Below are 20,006 nucleotides of genomic sequence, written 5' to 3'. Positions count from 1 at the left end.
CCAGGTTTAGCACTTTGCACTGAGCCATATTGAACCTCATTAGATTCACAAACATGGCGTAGATGATAACTGTATGGAGAGGTTGCTGACATTTCACTTTTGCCGTTTCTGCCCCCTCTTTCCAGGGCTAGTTCCCTTCCCGATGGCCTGAGGGCTCTGCTCAGTCTGCCAGAGCCCATCTGCCACGTGCTGAGTTCCCAGAGTTCAATTTGTGAGGTTTTTGCTGTGTTGTTCTTTAAAGTACTAGCTTGGCCTTTCTAATACATTTTCAATGGTTGGGATTAGCAAAGCTTGTAAGAACATAACAGACCTGTCAGGTCTACAAGTCCACTCGCCACCTCCACCCACTTACATATATTTTTAAATAGCTAATTAGGAGATAATGCCAGTGGAACCAAATACTGTTACAAGATAATGATCTCACACTGCTACAAAAATGTTAAGTGGGAATGTTTATTTTCAAAGGGAAGAAACACTGATCGTGTGCCTAATCCTATAATTCTTAAGCAAGTAAAATTCCTGTAGATTTCAGCAAAGCCTGAGGTGACAACATCCTATTACTGTGATAGTTTTCTGGATACCAAACGGCTGTAAGTGATGCCGTCATTTTCTCTAAATGACACTGGTGCAGTATTGGAACAGATGTTTCCCTTACCTTTATTAGCCTGTTGTATCTTCTAACTTGGAGGACAAATTCTGCATGTGCTTCATTGCACCAACTTAGATGATTTTTAGATGTGCTTTAGGAAGCACTGAGCTGTGGTTTGGATGAAGTTATGCTTATTTTTAACTTCCTGACAGCTCATAATGGCGATGCGCAAGCCTGTGTTGCTTCTGCAGGTTCCCTTTGGTACACTGAGGATTACCTACATTTAAATCAGAGGGCTTTTCCTCTATCCTGCAGGCAGTTCAGAAACAAGGGCTGTCTTAAACTCGCCTGTCAGGAATAAATCACCCATCATTCTGGAGGGATGAAGGAGTACATGTGGACAACAGGCACAAGTCCATCAGCTGCTCTGGCATAACTATCCCATGCCGCTCCTTCCAAATAAGAGATGAGGTACAATTTGGGGCAGCCTGACCCCTCTGTCAGGCTCATCCTGATGTCTGTGTTCCCATCATAGTGTTGGTGGAGGCTGCTCTGTGTAAATCCAGCTTGGGTCTTCTCTGGCTCTGCAGTGAGGCAGTGCTTATGGCATGGGTTCATCTGCCTTCACTGCTTTTTTCCTCTGGCCTCCCTTTAGATTCAGTGTTGTCCTACAGATAGGTGAACACTGCACTGGGAACTTGAGGCAGGTGCAGAGCTGCTTTCAGAGAAAAACCTGTCAAAGAAAGTATGAAAGTTTATCCTGGATCAAATCTACTTTCACGACTTGTTAGTTGCACTATGGAGAAGGTGGCCAGTGGTTTTTAGAAATTACTGCTGCTTTCACAATTAATGAAGATTCATCATTCCATTAGATCATCTCTAACCTGCTGTAATTGTTCTGATTTTTATTTTTTACCTCGTTCTTCAGTTCATGTCTAAATACAAGAAGATGTTTATATTGCATACATTCAGCTTTAATTGGCCCTTAAAAGAAGGTGTTGATTAGAATCTTCTCAACATCAACAGCTCGCTCGCACAACATTCTCTAATTACTGTTTATTAATTTAGTTCAAGTGGCATAGTTGAAAGCCCTGCTCAGATGGGAGAAGTAAATTGTCACTGGTATTGAATATGTAAATTATGTGCCGGGTAAGTTTCCATGAAGAATGTTTAAAGTTAAATGCTACGCACATAGAGCCTTCTAGTTTCATCTAACCCGATATGACAGCTTTGTAAGAATTGTCATGAAAATTTACCAGCCCTGGCAAAAAACTGCTTGCCTATATTTTCCTTTTTACTATTAACATAATCATGATGATAATAGCAATTTATTTGCTAGTCAAAAAATAAATAAAAATCATTCACACCAACTGGATGGAGGTTTGCAAGGCTGCCAGTTGAATGTGAACTGTGCGTTGCAGTAGTATAGACATTCAGCAGCCTGGATTTGTTGCCCTAGTGCAGTGACCCTTCCTTCTCTTTAATTAGCTTATAAAGTCAGAATTTCTTAAACAAAGTGCTCATTAAACATTGCCTTGTTATATTACTTTAAAATGCAATTAAAAGTTTTAAGATTGCCGCAGAGTTTGCATACCGTTGTCAGTGCCCATGTCACTCGCTATCAATTTCCACCCACTCACATAGATTGGAGGCTTCCTGTTAAATATAGATGGCACTCCATAGCCTCTGTGTATAGAGAAGGCATAAAGCAATGTACTGATGAGGATGATGTGACTCCATCATATACCTGAAGGAAGAAGGGAATGGAGGGGAGGATATTCTCAAGGTAGGAGAACCTGGGAGTTTTCACTGTCCTTCACTCTGCACTTGTCTCTGTGTGTTCCTGAGAAGTGTGCAGCTTCAAATCTTCCCAAAGAAAGTTGCATGGAAATACTTTGCAGTTATTGTATTATGCATCCGAAGCAATGAGACGAGACAGTGCTCTCAAAGGGAAAGAAAAATATCCAGTGCCTGAACTGTGCAGGGGCCTTCACCCAGTCCTCACACTCTTGCTGGCTGCTGTTATCATGAGCAGCACTAATCAATTCCAGGAAATCTCCACACCAAGCATTATGTCACATGTGGTTACATCATTCTCTATAACCTCTAGGGCTTCCTGCTGACATCTTCGGAGCTCTTATACTACCAACTGGTATAAAAAGAAGTGCCAAACAGTATTTTTAGCCATTTGAGTCTGCCAAAAGGAATCCAAATGTCTCCATCTTGCGCCTTTCACCTGCTGATCTCATCTTTGCTGTCAAAACCAAAGCAATGCTCTGTGGGTTTCCCCAGGTGTTTATATAAAGGATGTCAGGAGCATGTGAGAGGGTTTTTGAAACAGAAGGTGCTAATGCCACTGCAAAATTTATTTATTTTTAATGCCTACCGGATTGCTAATCCAGCCTGTCAGTTGTGTAACTTCTGTTGTAACTTCCACTACAGGAGGTTATCCCTTTTTTTTTTCCTGTATTATTTCCTAGGAGGTGTTACTTACCAATGTGAATTATGTTTTGCTTCAGGATTGACTTCCAAGTGCTGTTCTGTGGGGCGTTTCCCCCTTCCTCCCTGCAGGACCACCTCACAGGTGTTCAGGGGACAGCAATATGCTACTGCTTCTCCTGCCAAAGTCACTTTCCCAGCAGTTCAGTTGAAAGAGGTAAGGCTCAAACCCTATGCTGCAAGATTATTCCTTCTTGAAACCACTGCAATGTCTCTTGGTTTGAGTCTTGTTTATTATTATTATTTTCTGGTTTATGTCTTCCTTTCATTTGAACAGTTTGATTTTTGTGGCTGTTTCTGTGTTTGTTCAGTGCTGCAGTAGATAACAACAACATGATTAAATTCCAGCTCTGACTGTTGCAACATAAGCGCTCTGCCTTCATTATCCTTGGTGCCTAAAACTATTTGATCTCTAATATGTTCGCCTGCAAGTGTGCCTCATTTGCATGATGAGGCTAACTGGTGAAGCCTGGTTGCATATTGGTCTCTGATTTCAGTTTCTCTTCAATCAGATGCGTCAAACAGAAGGAACTATTAGAATTGCCAGCAACTGTATATTTTTTCTACGAATCATGCTAGAATACTAGGATTCTCAGGCATTCTTATGAGGCTGGACAAATCCACCAATAAAAGGCATGAGAGGGATTCTCACGGAAAGCCATTTACAAAGCAGGGCTGTGCTGGGGATTGCTGGTCTGCTGTGGTGGCACAAGCTGTTAAGACCAAATCCAATAGCTGGACACCCTCCTTTGCTAAGCAACACTTCCCATAGCCACTGGCCTGAATGAGGGACGGAGCTGTGTCACCTAGCAGAGACCTCTCCCTGTGCCCAGCACAGCCAGGTCTGCCTTCAGCCTCTCTGAGGTTCAGACTATGCCCCAGCTTGCGGCCACCCTGCCTGGGTGCTTAGACCCAACTGACACTTATTTGGCTGCGCGGCCTTCTTGGGTTTCACTGCCCAAAGTTTGCAGGGAGAGAAAACATTTTTTCTTACCTCAAGCATTTGGGAACACGAACCTTTCTTTGCGTCTAAAATCGAAGCAGAAAAGAGCTAAATGCAAATAGAGAATAGAGACGCAACGGTCCTGAGATTCATGGCAATAGCACTGAAGTTGCCTGTTTCCTTTATGGATCATGCTTAGGGTAAGCTGGTGGGTTCTACATAGTTTTCAGTATTATCTTAAGAAATGTGATTTGACCCCTTGCAACATCCCTTGTTTCTCCCATTACAGAATTCTGCTTCTTAAGTGTTGTAATGTATACCAAAATCTGTATTTTCATTTAAGACCATTTTTAATTGAACTAATTATCTTTGTGAACAAAGAAATGTTTCTTATTGACTCAAATGAGTTCTAGATTGAGTCTTCATTTCACACATAAGAATGACTGCTTTCTTTTTTTCTTGGGATAGGACAGATAGCAAGAAACCAAACGGTGCAGAGGCAAACAAAGGAACCCTGAGGATCCCATCAGCAGTGATTGCTTTGCACACGAACGGTATTTCTTCCCCAGCATATACTTCCAAGAATTTTTTAAAATGTCATTCATATATCATCTGCACTAGCAGACAATAGTTGTTCCAGAGAAGCTGTTGCTCTCTATTAGGTCAATGATCAGTGAACTAAACATTTTCTACTTAGGCCTTCATATGATAAAAGCCTAAGAGCTTTGAAGGAGCCATTACAGACTATTGTCTAGAAGAAATATCCATTTGAAAATTCTGCAATTATGTACTTCTACATAGCGTGTAAAAGGAGCTCTGGACCCATTATGGGTTATTGAGTAAATAATGTCTTTTTAAAAGTGTCTGAGTAATTTATACATAGCCTGTATTGGCAGCAAAGAGTGATTGTAGAATAAACATTGTGTCTTCCTTTTTTAAAAAAATCTCATTTAAATCCCTAAATAGCAATTAAAAAAAGAAATCCCTGATGCAGTTTCAGTTTTTCAATAGTAGTCAGTAGCTAATGTCTCTGACTTTACTCCACCGTATTGCACTGAGCCAGTTTTCTCTGGTGTGTGGTTTTTGGTTTTTTTGTGTGTGTGTGGTTTTTTTTGTGTTTATTGGATAGAAAAGGCTTCATTATCAAATATGATACAGAGGTGTCCAGAGGCCTCTGAAAGTTCAGATCCACAGTCATCAGACATGCCCATAATCAGGAACAGCCACTCATCAGAAGAGCCAAGAGTCCAGAGAGAAAAGCCATGAAGTCGGTCCTTGTTTCAGAGAAGAATTGAGAGGAAATGTGTTGTGTGAGATCACAAACCTCTATTCTCTTGAGCAAGTTTGGTTTCTTGGCTTTATGTTTAGACCTTCTGTAGAAAGGCACCACGTGAGATCACCATTTCTGTGGATCCTCAGTGCTAATGCTTGCAACAGTCTTGCTCCTTTCTAAGATGTCCACAATAGCTTTGCTCCAGACTACTGCGCTTTCAAGCACAGTCACTGGTCAAAGCAGATGTGAAAATACTGCAATTCAAAATAGCTATATTGCAACAACAGTGCTAAAAAGCAAACTTCTGTTCCTATGTGCGGTGTAGTCCTTCATTTCATTTATCACGTTACTATCTACTGCAGTGGAGAAAAGAAGGCTGCGGGGTGACCTCATTGCAGCCTTTCAGTGCCTAAAGGGAGCCTGCAAAGAGGAGGGGAATCAACTCTTTGAAAGGGTTGAAAACTGCAGAACGAGGGGAAATGGTTTCAAGTTGAGGGGGGGAGATTTAGGTTGGATGTCGGGTGGAAATTCTTCACTGAGAGAGTGGTGAGGTGCTGGAACAGGCTGCCCAGAGAGGTTGTGGATGCCCTGTCCCTGGAGGTGCTCAAGGCCAGATTGGATGGGGCCCTGAGCAGCCTGGTCTAGTATTAAATGGGGAGGTTGGTGGCCCTGCATGTGGCAGGGGGGTTGGAGGTTTGTGATCCTTGAGGTCCCTTCCAACCCTGGCCATTCTGTGATTCTGTGATTCTGTGAGTTTATCTTCACATCTCCAAATACCTGTTAGGCCAAGCAATTTGGAGATGCCACATGGAGACTACAGTATTTATATATGCTTAAAAATCATACAGGGATCCTTACCTGAGGGTACAAAGTAAAACAGTTCTCTGCTTATGGTGATGCTCCAGCCTTAACTCTTTTATGCAGATTTCCCTGGCATAAGTTAGAGATGAAGTCACTTAATTTGTTGTTCTTGAATCTGTGTCCAGACCTGTAAGTGGTCTTTCTCAGAAAATACCCTAAAAATCAGCAGGAAGCAGACATCTGTTAATAGGACTGCCAGGGGTTCTGAATTCCCTTTTTGGAGGCTATGTAATCCCTATCCCTGCTGTATGAATCCATGTGCATGTTCAGAACAGATCGTGTGCCTCCCATAGCTATGCTGGTCAGTCACACCTCAAGAACATAGTCTTTAGATCTAAATTTGAGTCATTGTATACAAAGTGTTTTCAATGCAGTGAACAGAAATGTGGCTTTTTGGCTGCCCTCTGAGGAGATTAAAAGAGATAAGTATCTGTAGCAAGGCCACCAACAGATGAGATTCTCTTTTTTAATATATTTGGAAAGAAAAAAAGGGGGAAGAAAGAATAAATGCAAGGATGCCAAATTACACACAGCTCAAAATAAATGAAAGGGAGTGCCTTAATGAAGAGACAGTAAGGTAGCAGTAAAAGAAAAGATGAAGTGAAAAATTGGTGAAGGGGAGATAATAAAGCCTGAAATTAATTGAGAAGAAACAAGGTGAAAGGCATAAATACATTTAAGTTGTATATGAGTAAGGTATCTCAGAAAGAAATCAGTTTCTCACTATTCAGCTGTATTTGTCACTTAGAAAGTGTTGGGATAATTGACTGAAGAGGTGATGAAGTCTTCATCAACTGAGGATTTCAGTGACAAAGTGGTCAAAAACATGGGCAGTACTGTCAGTTATTGAACCGTCGATGATTTCTTCCAGGTCCATTTTCTACAACCTCACCATCCCAAAGAATGTATTAAACTGGGAATGAGAGTGGTACCTCAGTTGTGTGATTATGGGAGACTTCTTTCTGGCTCTGTTACCTCCTGGCTGAAGTTCTGAAGGTCTCACAGAGTAAATAGAGCATATACTTTGAGATGAGGAAGATGAATACATAGGGTAAAACCAAGAAAAGGAACTGGTTGATCAAAAACATTTTCTTCTCAGATATGGACCGAAGGCCACACCCCTTACACCTTCCTACTCGTAATGAAGATCCCTACTCTGCAAAAAATACATAGTTTGGCTTTGATACAAAATCAGAGTCCTCATAACATGAGACAAAAGATCCTGGGGCCCTTCTTGCAAGAAGAGAGTTATGAATTTTTCTGATGTGCTTTTATTAAACCTAAATAATTCTACTTTTTTTTTTTTTTTTTTTTTCCAAAGAAAATTCCTCATAGTTTTAGCCAAAATCATTCTTTACTTCCTCTGCTGGCTTCTTTTGAATGGTGGGTAAAGAGAAGTCGCAGGTATGAAGCGGTCTGGGATTCTTCCAGGCTGCTGATTACTGATACGCAAACCAACAGTCATCACTGCAGACTAAAACAAATGTGAAACAGGCTTTTAAAAGATAAGTCTGGGCAGGTATCATTTTAGGATGTAAGAAAGACTAATTATCCCATTTTGTTCATCTTTTTCAGGGCTTGCTGGGAGGACTGACCAAACCTCAGTGATAACATCAGTGCTCCCCAGCTGAAAGTGGGAAGCTTGTATTGCTCTACTGTTGTCATAAGAAGGCACAGACTTTGGAAGCAGCAGCTCGTTCCCCTTACAGATTTGCAGTGTATTCTCCTTTTTTCCATTCTGTACCATTGAGTGTGATGATGGTAACTGAAGGAAACTTTTGTTTTCTTTGTTTGTTTTTCTGTTTTGTTTTGTTTTTCCCTGACTTTATTTTTGAGATACTAATTTCATTATTTGAGGGTGTGTGTAAGATTCTGGAAGCACATTTTATATCTGCTGTGCTGTGAGATCTTTGGTATGGTATTGACTCATTCATTGGCACCTGAGAGAGGTTTGGGGAATTCAGCAAGCTTTCAACAATCCAGTTTGAGAGACTACACAGAATTATGTCTCGCTCAGGTTCGTCCTAATTTTATTAGATTTCCACCATTTCTAATTGCATAAACATATGCAGCCAAGTGTACAGATGGGGACTGGGAAGACGTACAAGGACACTCAGAGTCTGTAGTCAGCTAATTGGTGGACTAAGTAATAGGGCACTTGGAAAGATTGATAATTTTTTTTCAGAGCATTTCAGGAGAAAATTCTGTCCCCGTTAAAACTGTGGCAATCAAGAGAAGAAAGAGCAGTAGATTTTTTTGGAAATGGAGGAAGAGATGAGCGTAAAAATTTGATGCAGAAAAAAATCCAAGAGGAATTATGTTGTTATGGGCAAGATCTGCTGTTTTAGCCATAGAAAGAAGGATAGAGTGTTTCAAAAACATAGAACAACTGGCTTGATCCATATGGTGACATCAGAAATCTTTTGATCAGGGCTAAATACAACAGTTTCAAATATTGCCTGGGTAAATGAGAAGTCATTTAGTATGAACACTGTTACTGGTAGGAAATGCCAAATTGTATAATGTTTTCAGAAATATTTTATATTTTCTTTTGGAAAATAAATGTTTTTGCTAGGACTAGAAAAGGTATTGGACCACAAATCCCATTTCTGGTCAAATGATACCATCTGAGGTACTGGCTGTTTATATGACTGCCTTCACATAAAGTAACACTGCTGTCCATTCTTGATCAGGAGATGCTGCTGTTGGCTTATTCCCTACCATCACAGCAGGAGGGGACAGGAGGGAAAAATTTGCTCAGTTTTTTGTTATGATCCATCTTCATCCATGATATGGCATCTGCACTATGGAATTCCCCCTGAATGAAAGGGAATGACAACGTCTTCACCTCCTGAAGACAGGATACAGCTCTCAGACTGAATTAGCTGCAGCTGGATAGCTTTTTGAAATCTCCACAGTTATCAGACCTGGAAGATTTTTCTATCGTGATGGCCTGGGCTAGGCATTTGGTGGGTGAGTAAACCATAATTTGTTTTGGTTTTCCTTATGAAGTAAGTGTAGAATATGCAAAACTAGCTGATCACATATTTGGACCTGGGCTTCTCACAAAAGTTCTGCAAAACCCTCTCAAATGTCTGAATATTTACTAAGTAGATCATGAAATATTTTCCAACAACAAAAATACAAATACAAAGATACAATAGAGTAATCATTTTGGGATGTGGTTATTATTTTCTTCTTCCTCGTGTTCAGGCAGTAACATGCAAACTGACCACATCACTGTAGTGAAATTGCTGATTAACCTTTTGACTCTGACAATTGGGACTTCTCTTAACACCACTTGGTAATGCAAAAGACCATTAGTAGTTAATACTGGGACACCCCACCTCCAGATTTCAAAAGGTTAATGAAAAATCAAGTATCTTGCTTCTACTGGGAAACTTGGAAACCTTCCCACCAAACATTTCATTTTTTGTGATAAATAAGCCAGACCGCTTCAGCTGAGAAAGACGGGTGTTTTGCTAGGGTGTACAGCTGTTAATTGAAAAAGATTCTGTTATGCCTGTTCTTCTGGACATAGATAAAAGAGAGATTTGTTGGTGAACTTTAGTTGGTCCTGAACACCCCTTTGTCCAAATACACTGCTCAATAATAACGCTTTGTTCTGTCTGTAACAGCCATGGAAGGATTTTGAGTAGAATACTCATTTTCTTTAAGTCATATCTGCCAGTGATCATTCTTGGCTTAAGATCAGCTGCCATTTATGTGTTTTATGAAAATATAACACCAGTTTTATGCTCAAAACTATTCTTTTTTAGGTAAAAGCTTCAGCACAAACTGGTTCCCCATATGTACCATAAATGCTATTTATCACAGGTTTTGGTCTTTAAAACAGAAAGATAATGTTAAAACATTTTCATTATCCTTTCCTTACAGCTATCATTCACAAACCATCTTTTATAATTATGGTACTAGGACATTTACATAACTGGGAAAAAGGTCCTTAAACTACATTTCTATTATGTTTGGCACTTGTGTGAAAGGATATTATATTCATGTGCATTAGAGATTGCTTATAAAAGATCAAGACAATAATAGCAGATCAGACGATAAAGGTTCCCTTTTCTCCTCCCAGACAGGCTGTCTCTGACAGAAGAATACAGTTCATCAAAAGTGTCTGCAGGTTGTCAAACTCAGTGAGATTTGGGGACACACGGAGGCTGTCATGGCCAACAAGAAGATTTTCTGTAGGGTTCTGCCATCATTCACCCTCAGGAAATAATCACTCACTACATTCTGCATGCTCTCATGATAGAGCTCTATTTGAGAGAAAAGAGCCATTTTATCAAAGGACAATATATCCCTTCTCTTGGTCCATGCAGCTTCCATTATCAGACCATAATAAATCATATTTATGTTCTCAGTTAATAAGACTGATTACAATGCAGGTTACAGGCATGGGAAAAGCAAAGCAGGTGAAAAGATGTTTTAATGAAAATATGATAAGCAAACAGCTTCTTGTGAAAATTTCAGGCTGTTATTTGTAATGATCACAGGCAATTTTTGATACATCTTCTTTAGCAATGGTTTAAGCTGCATAAATTGGCTTGCCACTTTATACGTTGAAATAGGAAGAATCCCAGTGTCCTTATGTTGTCTAGAATCATTATATACATTATAAGCATAAAATGAGTTTAATGTATGTGCTTTGAAAAGAAGGGGAAAACAGAAAATCAGGGAGGACTGATTTTAATGCTGCTCAAAATGATTTTGAAATTTTCTGTTCATCTTTGTTACTAACGGTGCATTTTCCATGAAATTTAGGAATGACATGTGGTGCTTTCATCTCCTTAAAATTAATATACTTCTCTTTCTGTTTTCCTCAATTTCTTCAAAGTTCTTTTTAGAACACTGTGCAAAGAGACAGAGAGAAAATTCTCCACTCGATGAGTGAATATATCTGTTATTAATGCTGGGGGGAGTTAAGTGTGTGCTTCTAGAGGAGAATATACCCCTGCATTAAATATTGAAATAAACAGTATTAAAGAGGTGCAAGGATATTTGGCTGCAGCACACCTGATGCATTCAAGGGCCAAATTCCTTAGAATCTTTTAAAGTGATTAAGATCTTTTCTGTTAAGAGTTCTCCAATGATTTCAGAGTATAACTGTACCTAAATAGCTGATGAAATGTCCTGCTCTTGTCTTTTGAAAAGCTTTCTTTTATGTTTTATTGTTTTCTTTTTTGTTGCTGTTGTAGTCATTTGGTTTATGTTGAGCATCATATTTTCAAGACAAAGTTAAAAATTTAAAGAATAATTTCCTCCTGCTAGCACGTAATGCTGACTAAGTATTTCAAAATCTACAGCACTTGCAGAATGCAAGCATTATGCTTATAATTTTTATAATGATTCTAGACAATATAAGAAGGACACTGGGATTCTTCCTATTTTGATATATAAAGTGGCGAGCAAATGCAGAAGTCTCCATGGTGTTGTGTGTCTGCAGGAAATGTTCTGATACTTCTAAAACTCTCTTAAACAAATGTTAAAGCTTTGTAATGGACCTGGCAATGGAGAATGACCATGAAATTCCCTTAACCCTTATAGGGCACTTCAGCAGGAGAAGTGATCACACGAGAAACAATAAACTGCTCTTCAAAGGCGGTATCCTGATATGACAACAGGCGTAGATAATGCACTTCATGATGGAACTGCTTGATACAGGGAAAAACATGTTGTAACTGCCTTCAGAATGAAAGGGGTTTAAAAATGCTGCTTGCCAACTCCAAAAAAAACAGAGCTGCTATTTCAGTTAAAGGCCAGTGGATTGTATTTTTCATGTCAGTTTTCACTAACCTCAAACATCACTGTTATGACAGACTGTCATCCAACCAGACCAGCACTGTGATGCCATTCAGGCAAGAAGGAAGAAAGCAAACACAAAGGAAACTTAGAAGTCCGAATAGTGAGAGGGGGTGTCTATGAGTGCACTTTTGTGCAGTGATACTGATTACTGAAAATGAAACACTTAAAAGAAAATAAACCCAAAAAAGTGCTTTCTGAGCCATTGGTGTTTTCTTGCCTGCCCATTTCTCTTTGTTCTGTTTCATGACATCAGCCTTAATGGTTGAAAGGATGTTCTGGGCCAGATGTCAATCACTATGTCTAACATAAACAAAAATAGCTAAAAAGACATGCCAGCATCTTCCTTTTGTTTTCCCATTAGCTCCATTTTTCTTTTCAGAGGCTGACAAAAAATTACTGCCTCCGAGTGAATTCAGTAATGTCACTATATATCTAATATTTAGGAGACCTTTTGTTTTAGCTTTACTGGGCTTAACCACAAAAGACACTTGACATTGACAAAGAGTCTGTCAAATACACGATGATCAGTGCAATGAAATCTCTCATGACAGAAGGGCACTATTCTGCACCCCCAGCCCGCAGCAGCCTGTCTGAGCAAAATGTGCCGGAGCACACGCAGCAGCTGAACCATTGCAGAGCAGGCCATAAGCTGAGATGTGTCTTGTTTAAAGTGTCATAGTATATTAGTGTAATTAAAACCGCCAAAAGAATAGAAAAGATAGATGGAAATGTTACATTACTTGTTTCTAGAGATTAACCTCCAGCCAGAACTGAAATACAGAGACACATTTTGCATGTCTTAGAGCTCTGATATGGAAGAAAACAAGCCTGAGAGTATGTCTCTTGAAGTGTGAGACATGAAGTCATAGTTCCTGTATTTACACAATAAAGCAGAAATAGCGTTTCAGACAGGCACGCTGTTTTCTCTCTGATTACAGCTCCCGTTGTGGCTGTACTCTGCAAAGCAGCTGTATCATCTCTCAGCTACTTCCCTTTTACTCTCTCTGCCTTCATGCTTGGAAGGTCTTGAGGACCCTTGGGCCCACGAATGTGCTGGTGTCAATGCTTTCTGCTCCCTTGGCATCTGCCAGTGTTGTGTGGTTCTAGCCTGGAGGCAGAGCACCCTGTCCGCTCTGGTGGCTGCAGAAGCCAGAGCTCAGCTCCAGACTCAGCAACAGCCAGCTAGGAAGATGTTTGAAGAATCTGACCTTTGTATATACCAGGCTGCGTGCTTGCTTCTCTGTTGAGTCTATAGATAGAACTGCATGGCTTTCTGAAATGGACCCTGAAAATTATGTTCTTGGCACTGTATGTTTTCCTTCCTGTGCATCATTACCTGTGATAACTATTCAAGCCTAACTAGTTATCTAGATCTCTGTTTCTAACCGTGACACAAGTTATATCTGGTGGTGAGAAATTTTTGGAGTTTTTTATGGAGCTGTTCAGCTGTATAGGCTGAACCTTGGTTTATCTAGAATCTGGAGAGGACCTGATCTGGCTTCAGCAGTTCTGAAACACTATAAAAGCAGCATGGCTTTCTTCTAATATAAGTCTTAATGCAAGGAGAAGATGCATTAATCAGGTAGGTCTCATGTTCATTTCTTCCACTATAAATGAACTTCAAGGCCTTGCCCCATTAGTTGATCAGTTTGAAGTCAAGAGATGTTAAATATAGGCCTTACATTTTAGGTTTCCTCATATGTCCTCTATTTCCCAGCTTTAAATATCAGTTAATGACTTCTCCATATAGCACTTCTCTTTAATTTCTAGTCAGAGGCTGTAAATGTGCACTGTTAGTCAAAAATATGTTATCTGCATTTAGTGGTGGCTTCTGGAGCCCTCACCATGAAGTTACCTCACAATCGCATCTCTCCTCACATGATTTTCTGAGTACTGCCAGGAGAAGAATGGAAAATAACTATGAAATAAAAGCAGATTCTGCTCCCATTACAGGCAATGAAAACTCTACTTTTACTTCTACTTGTTCATAATAGTGGGGGGAAAAAATGAAGTGGAAACAAGCACAACAAAACACCTCTGCCAGCTATCTTTAAGCTAACCAAGGCTTCCACTAATGAGGTGGTCTGGCATTTTGAGAAAGACAGGTTTTTTCCAGAAATGGAAAAAATATGCTATTTTTTTTTCCTTCGACTCTGAGAGCATAGTGAGAGAGAAAGAAATCGTATTTCAAAAAGCAAACTTTTAATGCTGTCTGTATTATTTAGTGCTTACAGACACCAGTATAGTTTCTTGTCAGTTATGTTTTTGCATATTTGTTTGTTAGATTACTAAGTACTTTCCTAAAAACTAGATATTTGCTGTATTTACAGATTCATCTCAGTGACTGTGAAATTCCTGAGGATGTTATCACTTTCAAGTCAGATTAACAGAGTAATTTCCAGGTAAGATATTCTAGAAGATAATTCAATACCTTGGACAATTGCATTGTCTATTAAACAGAGCAGAACTGTTTGTGGAAAAGATAACAGTCTAGATCACAAGATAGCACCAGATTTTATGTTACGATCTCCAGACGTCTTAGGGAACTTAATGCACCCAGGATTGGTTCAAGTCTAATATGCATGGCAGAAATGTGAGTTCCAGTTTCCTTTTCCCTGAGACTGTGTGGGGAAACTCTGTCTTCCCAGGGACTACAGAGGACAGGCTGCCGTGGTTTGTTTGTGCTTTGGCAAGAGTATTCACCACAGCTGCTCCTGGAGTGCCCAGTGGTATCAAGCGCAGAAAAGAAAAGTTTTCACCTTTACTAAGACAGTGTGGTGTTCAGGCCTTTCTAATATATACCCATCAGAGCTGGCTGTATGTTTTCCTGAAGACCACAGATGTCCAGGAGGTTCTGATGAGTCACATCTGTCTCTGAGCTTGACACGGTGTTAGTTTCATTGCCTATTTTAGGTAGATGGTGGTACAGGTAGACAGTGGTGGCTAATGATGCAATGAGCTGTGAGTGCAATTGCTTTTTCATTTCAGCTTAGTTTGGCCAGAAAGTAAGAAAGGGCTCCCAAAGCAGGACAAGTGTCTTGACATGACACCACAACGCAAAAACGGATTACAGCTTCATGGAGATCTGTACAAAAATTGACAGCTGGGGACTTTGTGAGTTTCTGTCTGGAGTAAAAAATTCAGTGTAAGTGCACAAAAGAGTGTGAGGAGGGAGCATTTCAGCTCCTTCAACTCTGTGCACAAAACCTCTCAGGGCTTGAGATAGGATTTTAGTATTTCTCACAGTCTTCAAATGTTGTGCTGTGTTAGGATGTGCTTATACATAATTTTGTAATTGAAATGGCATGTTTACTGTTCCATTTCATGCTTGATTGTGTTTTTTAAACACCTTTACTCATGCTGCTAGAAGTGGGATTATAATTAAAATGTCCTGTTGAACACCTTGTTCAGTTCAATGAAGGCATAATAGAAGTATAAATACTTGTTCTCATTGACTCTATGATGTCAGCACAACAAATGCAGTACGTGTCAGGAAACTAATCTCTTTTTTACCAAGGCATCTGTAAAGAGGGAAGGGGAAACAGAATCTGTGGCTGGCCAAAGTGGGGACCTCTCTACAGGAGAATAGGAAAGTTTTTGAGATACCGTTAACCTTTTAGATACAGCGAACCTGAAGTTCCAAGAGGCTTTCTGAGTGTTGGCAGACATACTAAAGGAGTTAAAGGCAACAATATTATCCTTACATGAAGTCTTTTCTCTAAAGATTTCAAAGTATTTTCCAAGCATTAGTAAGTCAAGCTTTAATAAGCAGGTTCATGTTATTATAATACCTGTGGTATATATGTGTTAACTAGGGCATGGAATGTTTGAGTGATTAGCCAGTTACTGGCAAAAATTAGACAGGAATTTGCTTCTCTACTCACAGTCCCTTGGCCTAAACACTAGGCAGTACTTTCTACAGTAGCTATTAGGAAAAGCTGAGTTTGGTTGTAAGGTGTGAAAGAGTAATATACTTCTTACTATTTCTTCTTACACATTCTTTAAGATGTGTACAGTTATGCAGACTTCATGTCTTTGTGGTAGGATTGAATTACAACACAGAGTTCAAAATGTTTATAGTTCAAAGTCCAGTGGTTACAGCACTTTAGCATTGCAATAATGGTTTAATTTTCTTATACTCTCAGTTACCACCAGTGAAGAGATTCCTACCAATGCTGGCAGGCAATTGTTCAGTCTTATGGAGCTTCAAGTAACTGTACAGTTTGAAAGTCTGAGTAAGTAGGAAAATTTCAATATTTAGTCTTATGTTTGATGCTTAGTTGGGCAATTTACTCAGTACTTTGGCTAGTACTCTTCCTCTGCAAAGACAGGGAAAATAATGTCTGTGTTCATTGTGCTCTTCAACTGCTGCAATAGTGTTTTTAATATACTAGATACTGGGCTTTACACTGTACTTACACCAGGAAACTTTATGTTCATGTCCTTTCACTGACTGAAAGAGGGCTCTCAGAACCAATCCCAAGATGTATAACATTTCTGTGCCAGAGCAGGACTCGCCAGTCAGTGGCTGCCTTACAGGGAAATGTACATGAAGCAGGTAAATAAGCAGATCCAGAGGGTGTGCAAATTGTCTTCTGTGCCCAGTTCCATCAACTGTAAGATCGACAGATGTCATGCAGGAAGGTGGTTCACAGGATTTCCTCTTAAGAAAAGCTGTGAGAAAGTAACAAAGTGGGAGGTTTTCCTTCTGGAACAGGGGAAGAAGGTGGTACATAGGACAGACCAACCCAGTGCTCAGAAAGATTCACTGGGATAAGTCTACTGAACATGCAAGACAAAATGTACAAGAATGTTTTTGTCAGATGGGATTGCTGCAAAACTTGGTGGATTTCTTTGAGCGTCTCATTATAAGTACAGGTGCAGCTCTACACACCCACACGTGCTGTGTTTATTTTAGTGTGTGATCACATAAATACCTGCAGGTGTGAAACTGAAGAGATAGCCGTGCTGAGGCTTGAATATGGAGTTCCACATCTGTATTTACTGCCTTTTTCACACAATGAACTAGTGCAGTCTGTGGGTTCTCTTCCCACCTCGTACATGCACTTTATAAGTAATTTTGAAGGAAATTCAGTCCTGGTAAATACATTTAATGGATGGATGTCAAGGTATAGAATCAAAATACATGAAGGTGAGGGAGTACGGAACAGCCATCAGTTCAGTGTATTGCACATATATATACATTAGAAGAAGACTAATTTCAGATAAAGAAGGTCACGTCAGGTTAATATACAGTCATAAACCCATAAAATTGGAATTTAATATGCCTTTTGAGGCATCTAAAACTTGTGTTGGCCTTCAGTACAGCGGCTGGTTTCTCTGTTCTGGCACACACAGAGGTGTTTCCTTGTGTGTAATACTGTCATATAGTCTGTAATACGTGGGGTACAAATCATGGCTACTGCAAAAACCTTTGAATTCACTGATTCATGTGGATGTAAAAATCTCAGTTGTGGTATTGCATTTATGCAGCTGTTGCATTAAGTATTCATCTGATGCTAACTATCTGGTTACTAAGGCCCTCCTCAGTGTCAAAAATAGAAAACAGCTAAAAGATATTAACTGGGAATGGTCTTTTGCATGTAATAGTTGCCTGCAGAGGCTTAATGTTCTGAAAGTTTCACACTTTTTGTAAGGCCTTCAGTGATAACTTCTGTTTTTCAAAGAGAAAAATAAACCTTCCAAAGTTCCTTTGAACATTTCCACAGCCTTTCATAGTGTTAGCTGTGAAAGTTACGGTGTCACGTTCTTAATAAGGAGGTATGGGAATGGTGTTTTAGTAGTCTCTGCTGCTTTCTTTGTGAAAACTATCTCAGGATGCTTAGGGATTCTTTGGCAATAACTTCCTTTTGCCCCATGATTCCACAGGGATCTTCTCTGTTATTATATTCATTTGAAGATATTTTGGAGAAAACATGGAACTCAAGAGCATTCAGGAAAACCCTGTTTATGCCTCTGACTGGCTGAAGACAGGGAGTGAGTCTTTCTGTGACAGTAAATGTGGAAAAACCACATTGCTCAAAACTCAATTCAGCAAAATTTTTTAAAATAGTACTGCAAAGAAAAGGAAAAAAAAATAGGACAAATTTTTGTTTCTGATGTGAATGTCTCTGCTTTGTCCAGAGGAACCACAGCTACCATCTGTGACTCGTGATAGCGACTGCGCTTCTATGCAATGGAGAAAGGGACAGAAGCAGCTAGAGCAGTAGAAGAAATAACACTGTGTTAACAAAGACTTCAGCTGAGGCAAATTTACTTCCCTGAGAATTAGCCGGGGTATCTCTCCATGACACACTTACTTTAGAATCACAGCATGTTGCAGTTATTAGACTCTGGCAGGCTCCTAGGTAGGAACCGTGTCCAAGAGCCTTTATTTCATCTGCTCCAATTGAGAAGAGTGTGGCAGTTTCTTTTGGTTGAGCCTTGCTATAACGATCTGAGCTTTAGTCACCGTGAGGTTAGCACACTGCAAAGCATTCAGCTGGCGTTACAACCAGAGACAACTGAGCTCCAAAAGTGAGTGCAGACTGTGTCTATCTACTTATTAAGTGACGGGTCATGTGGAGTGCCCGTTACCCAGTAATTGGTGCTAGCTGCCAGTTAGCATTCAGTGGGACTTGGCGCATTTGTATAGCCCTTACAGACCAGAGTGGCCTGGGATTGTTCTTGCCTTATTTGCTGCAATTGTAATCAGATGGTGGCTCTCTGCTTCGCAGATCTCCCAAACTCAAACTGAAGGGCACGGGGGAGTGTGGGATCTCCCTAGAGAGTTCAGCCAGAGGGATGCCTGGGTCTCAGGGCTCTGTGGTAAGGCTGCACTCCAGTGACCCCTCTGCTTTCCCTGGCTTGCAGGTTCCTTCCCTGCACCACAGGAGAGGGAAAGGATGGAATCGGTGGTAGGTGACGCAGTGCCTACACAGCTCTAAGCAAGTCTTTAAAGATGAGACCCTGGAGTGTTTTCTGTCCTCATGGAGCCCACAGGCAGCACTCAGATGCAGAGTTCAGACACAAAGATGGGGAAGTCTTTCCAGAAGGGACTGTGTAGGCAGACACACACACATATTGCTGCGTAAGATACATGCTCTTGCAGCTTTGGTTTGGGGAACCCTTTTGTTCTCAGGCTGCCAACTGCGGGCACTGCTCTGAATTGCAGCAGGCTGTGAGGGAGCGAGGAGGAAAGTGCACGCCGTCCTGTGGGTCAGCACCGGGTGCGATGACCTCGCGCACACGGGAGCAGGATGGGGCTCTTTTCACACCATTACTTCCCGCAGAATTACGGTTCTTTTTTAATCACAGAGCAGAGCGGCACTAGACCCAGAGGTTAGCAAGGCGGTGATTGAGTGCATACGAGCGGCGTGCTCTCTGCAGTCCCGCGGCCGCGGACCCCCGCTCTGCGCCGCGATGGCCCCGGCAGCCCTGCGCCGGGCGGCAGCGGGAGCGCTTCGCCGGGTTGCCCGGGAGGTGGCGCCCTTGATCGCAGAGTGAGGGGCGGGCGGGCGGGCCCGGGAAACTCATCCGCCCCCCCTCTGTAATTTAGGAAGTATTATAGCCGAAGTGTTTTCAACTGATTATTATGCATGAGTAAAAATTCCATGAATGTGTAACATTTTCGCCTGTATTTCCCTCTTTTATAACATCATTTAAATTCCTCATTAATAATTTAGAAATGTTCTGGATTTTAATCACTTTTCTCATCACCGCCACCTCCGCGGCAGAGCGCTGCCCGTTACCTGAAGGTGACATGGAGGCAGCGCTGCCTCACAGGCACTGCCCGGCCCCGCTGCTGCCCAGCCCCGGGCCCGCGCTCCTTCCTTAGGCAGACCAGTGTACAAACACCGAGGTCTGAGCAGGTCGCTGTTAATAAAAATTGCGAAAAATGGATTTTTTGCTGTTGCATCTGAGTTTAATTATGGTGGTATTTGTTTGATAGCTTGTTACTGTAAATAAAAGAGATAAAAGCAGCCCTTCACTCGAGTAGCTCTAGAGCTGTGAAA

General features: G+C 40.8%; 1 long non-coding RNA gene across 1 annotated transcript in view; it reads left to right on the top strand.

Moving 5' to 3' along the window:
- Nucleotides 1-20,006, top strand: part of LOC122181414 — a 75,117-nt gene that overhangs the window by 37,025 nt on the left and 18,086 nt on the right. The window contains exons 4-9 of the long non-coding RNA XR_006179420.1: nucleotides 3,109-3,245; nucleotides 4,500-4,585; nucleotides 7,741-8,182; nucleotides 8,859-9,138; nucleotides 14,322-14,393; nucleotides 16,137-16,226. This is a non-coding gene — a long non-coding RNA (uncharacterized LOC122181414). The remainder of the gene's footprint in view (nucleotides 1-3,108; nucleotides 3,246-4,499; nucleotides 4,586-7,740; nucleotides 8,183-8,858; nucleotides 9,139-14,321; nucleotides 14,394-16,136; nucleotides 16,227-20,006) is intronic.

The sequence above is a fragment of the Lagopus leucura genome, unplaced genomic scaffold, assembly GCF_019238085.1.
Source record: "Lagopus leucura isolate 7727_CA_CO unplaced genomic scaffold, USGS_WTPT01 Super-Scaffold_100009, whole genome shotgun sequence".
Classification (NCBI taxonomy): domain Eukaryota; kingdom Metazoa; phylum Chordata; class Aves; order Galliformes; family Phasianidae; genus Lagopus; species Lagopus leucura.
Note: the sequence above shows the minus strand (reverse complement) of the source record. Positions and strands in the feature narration are given on the sequence as shown.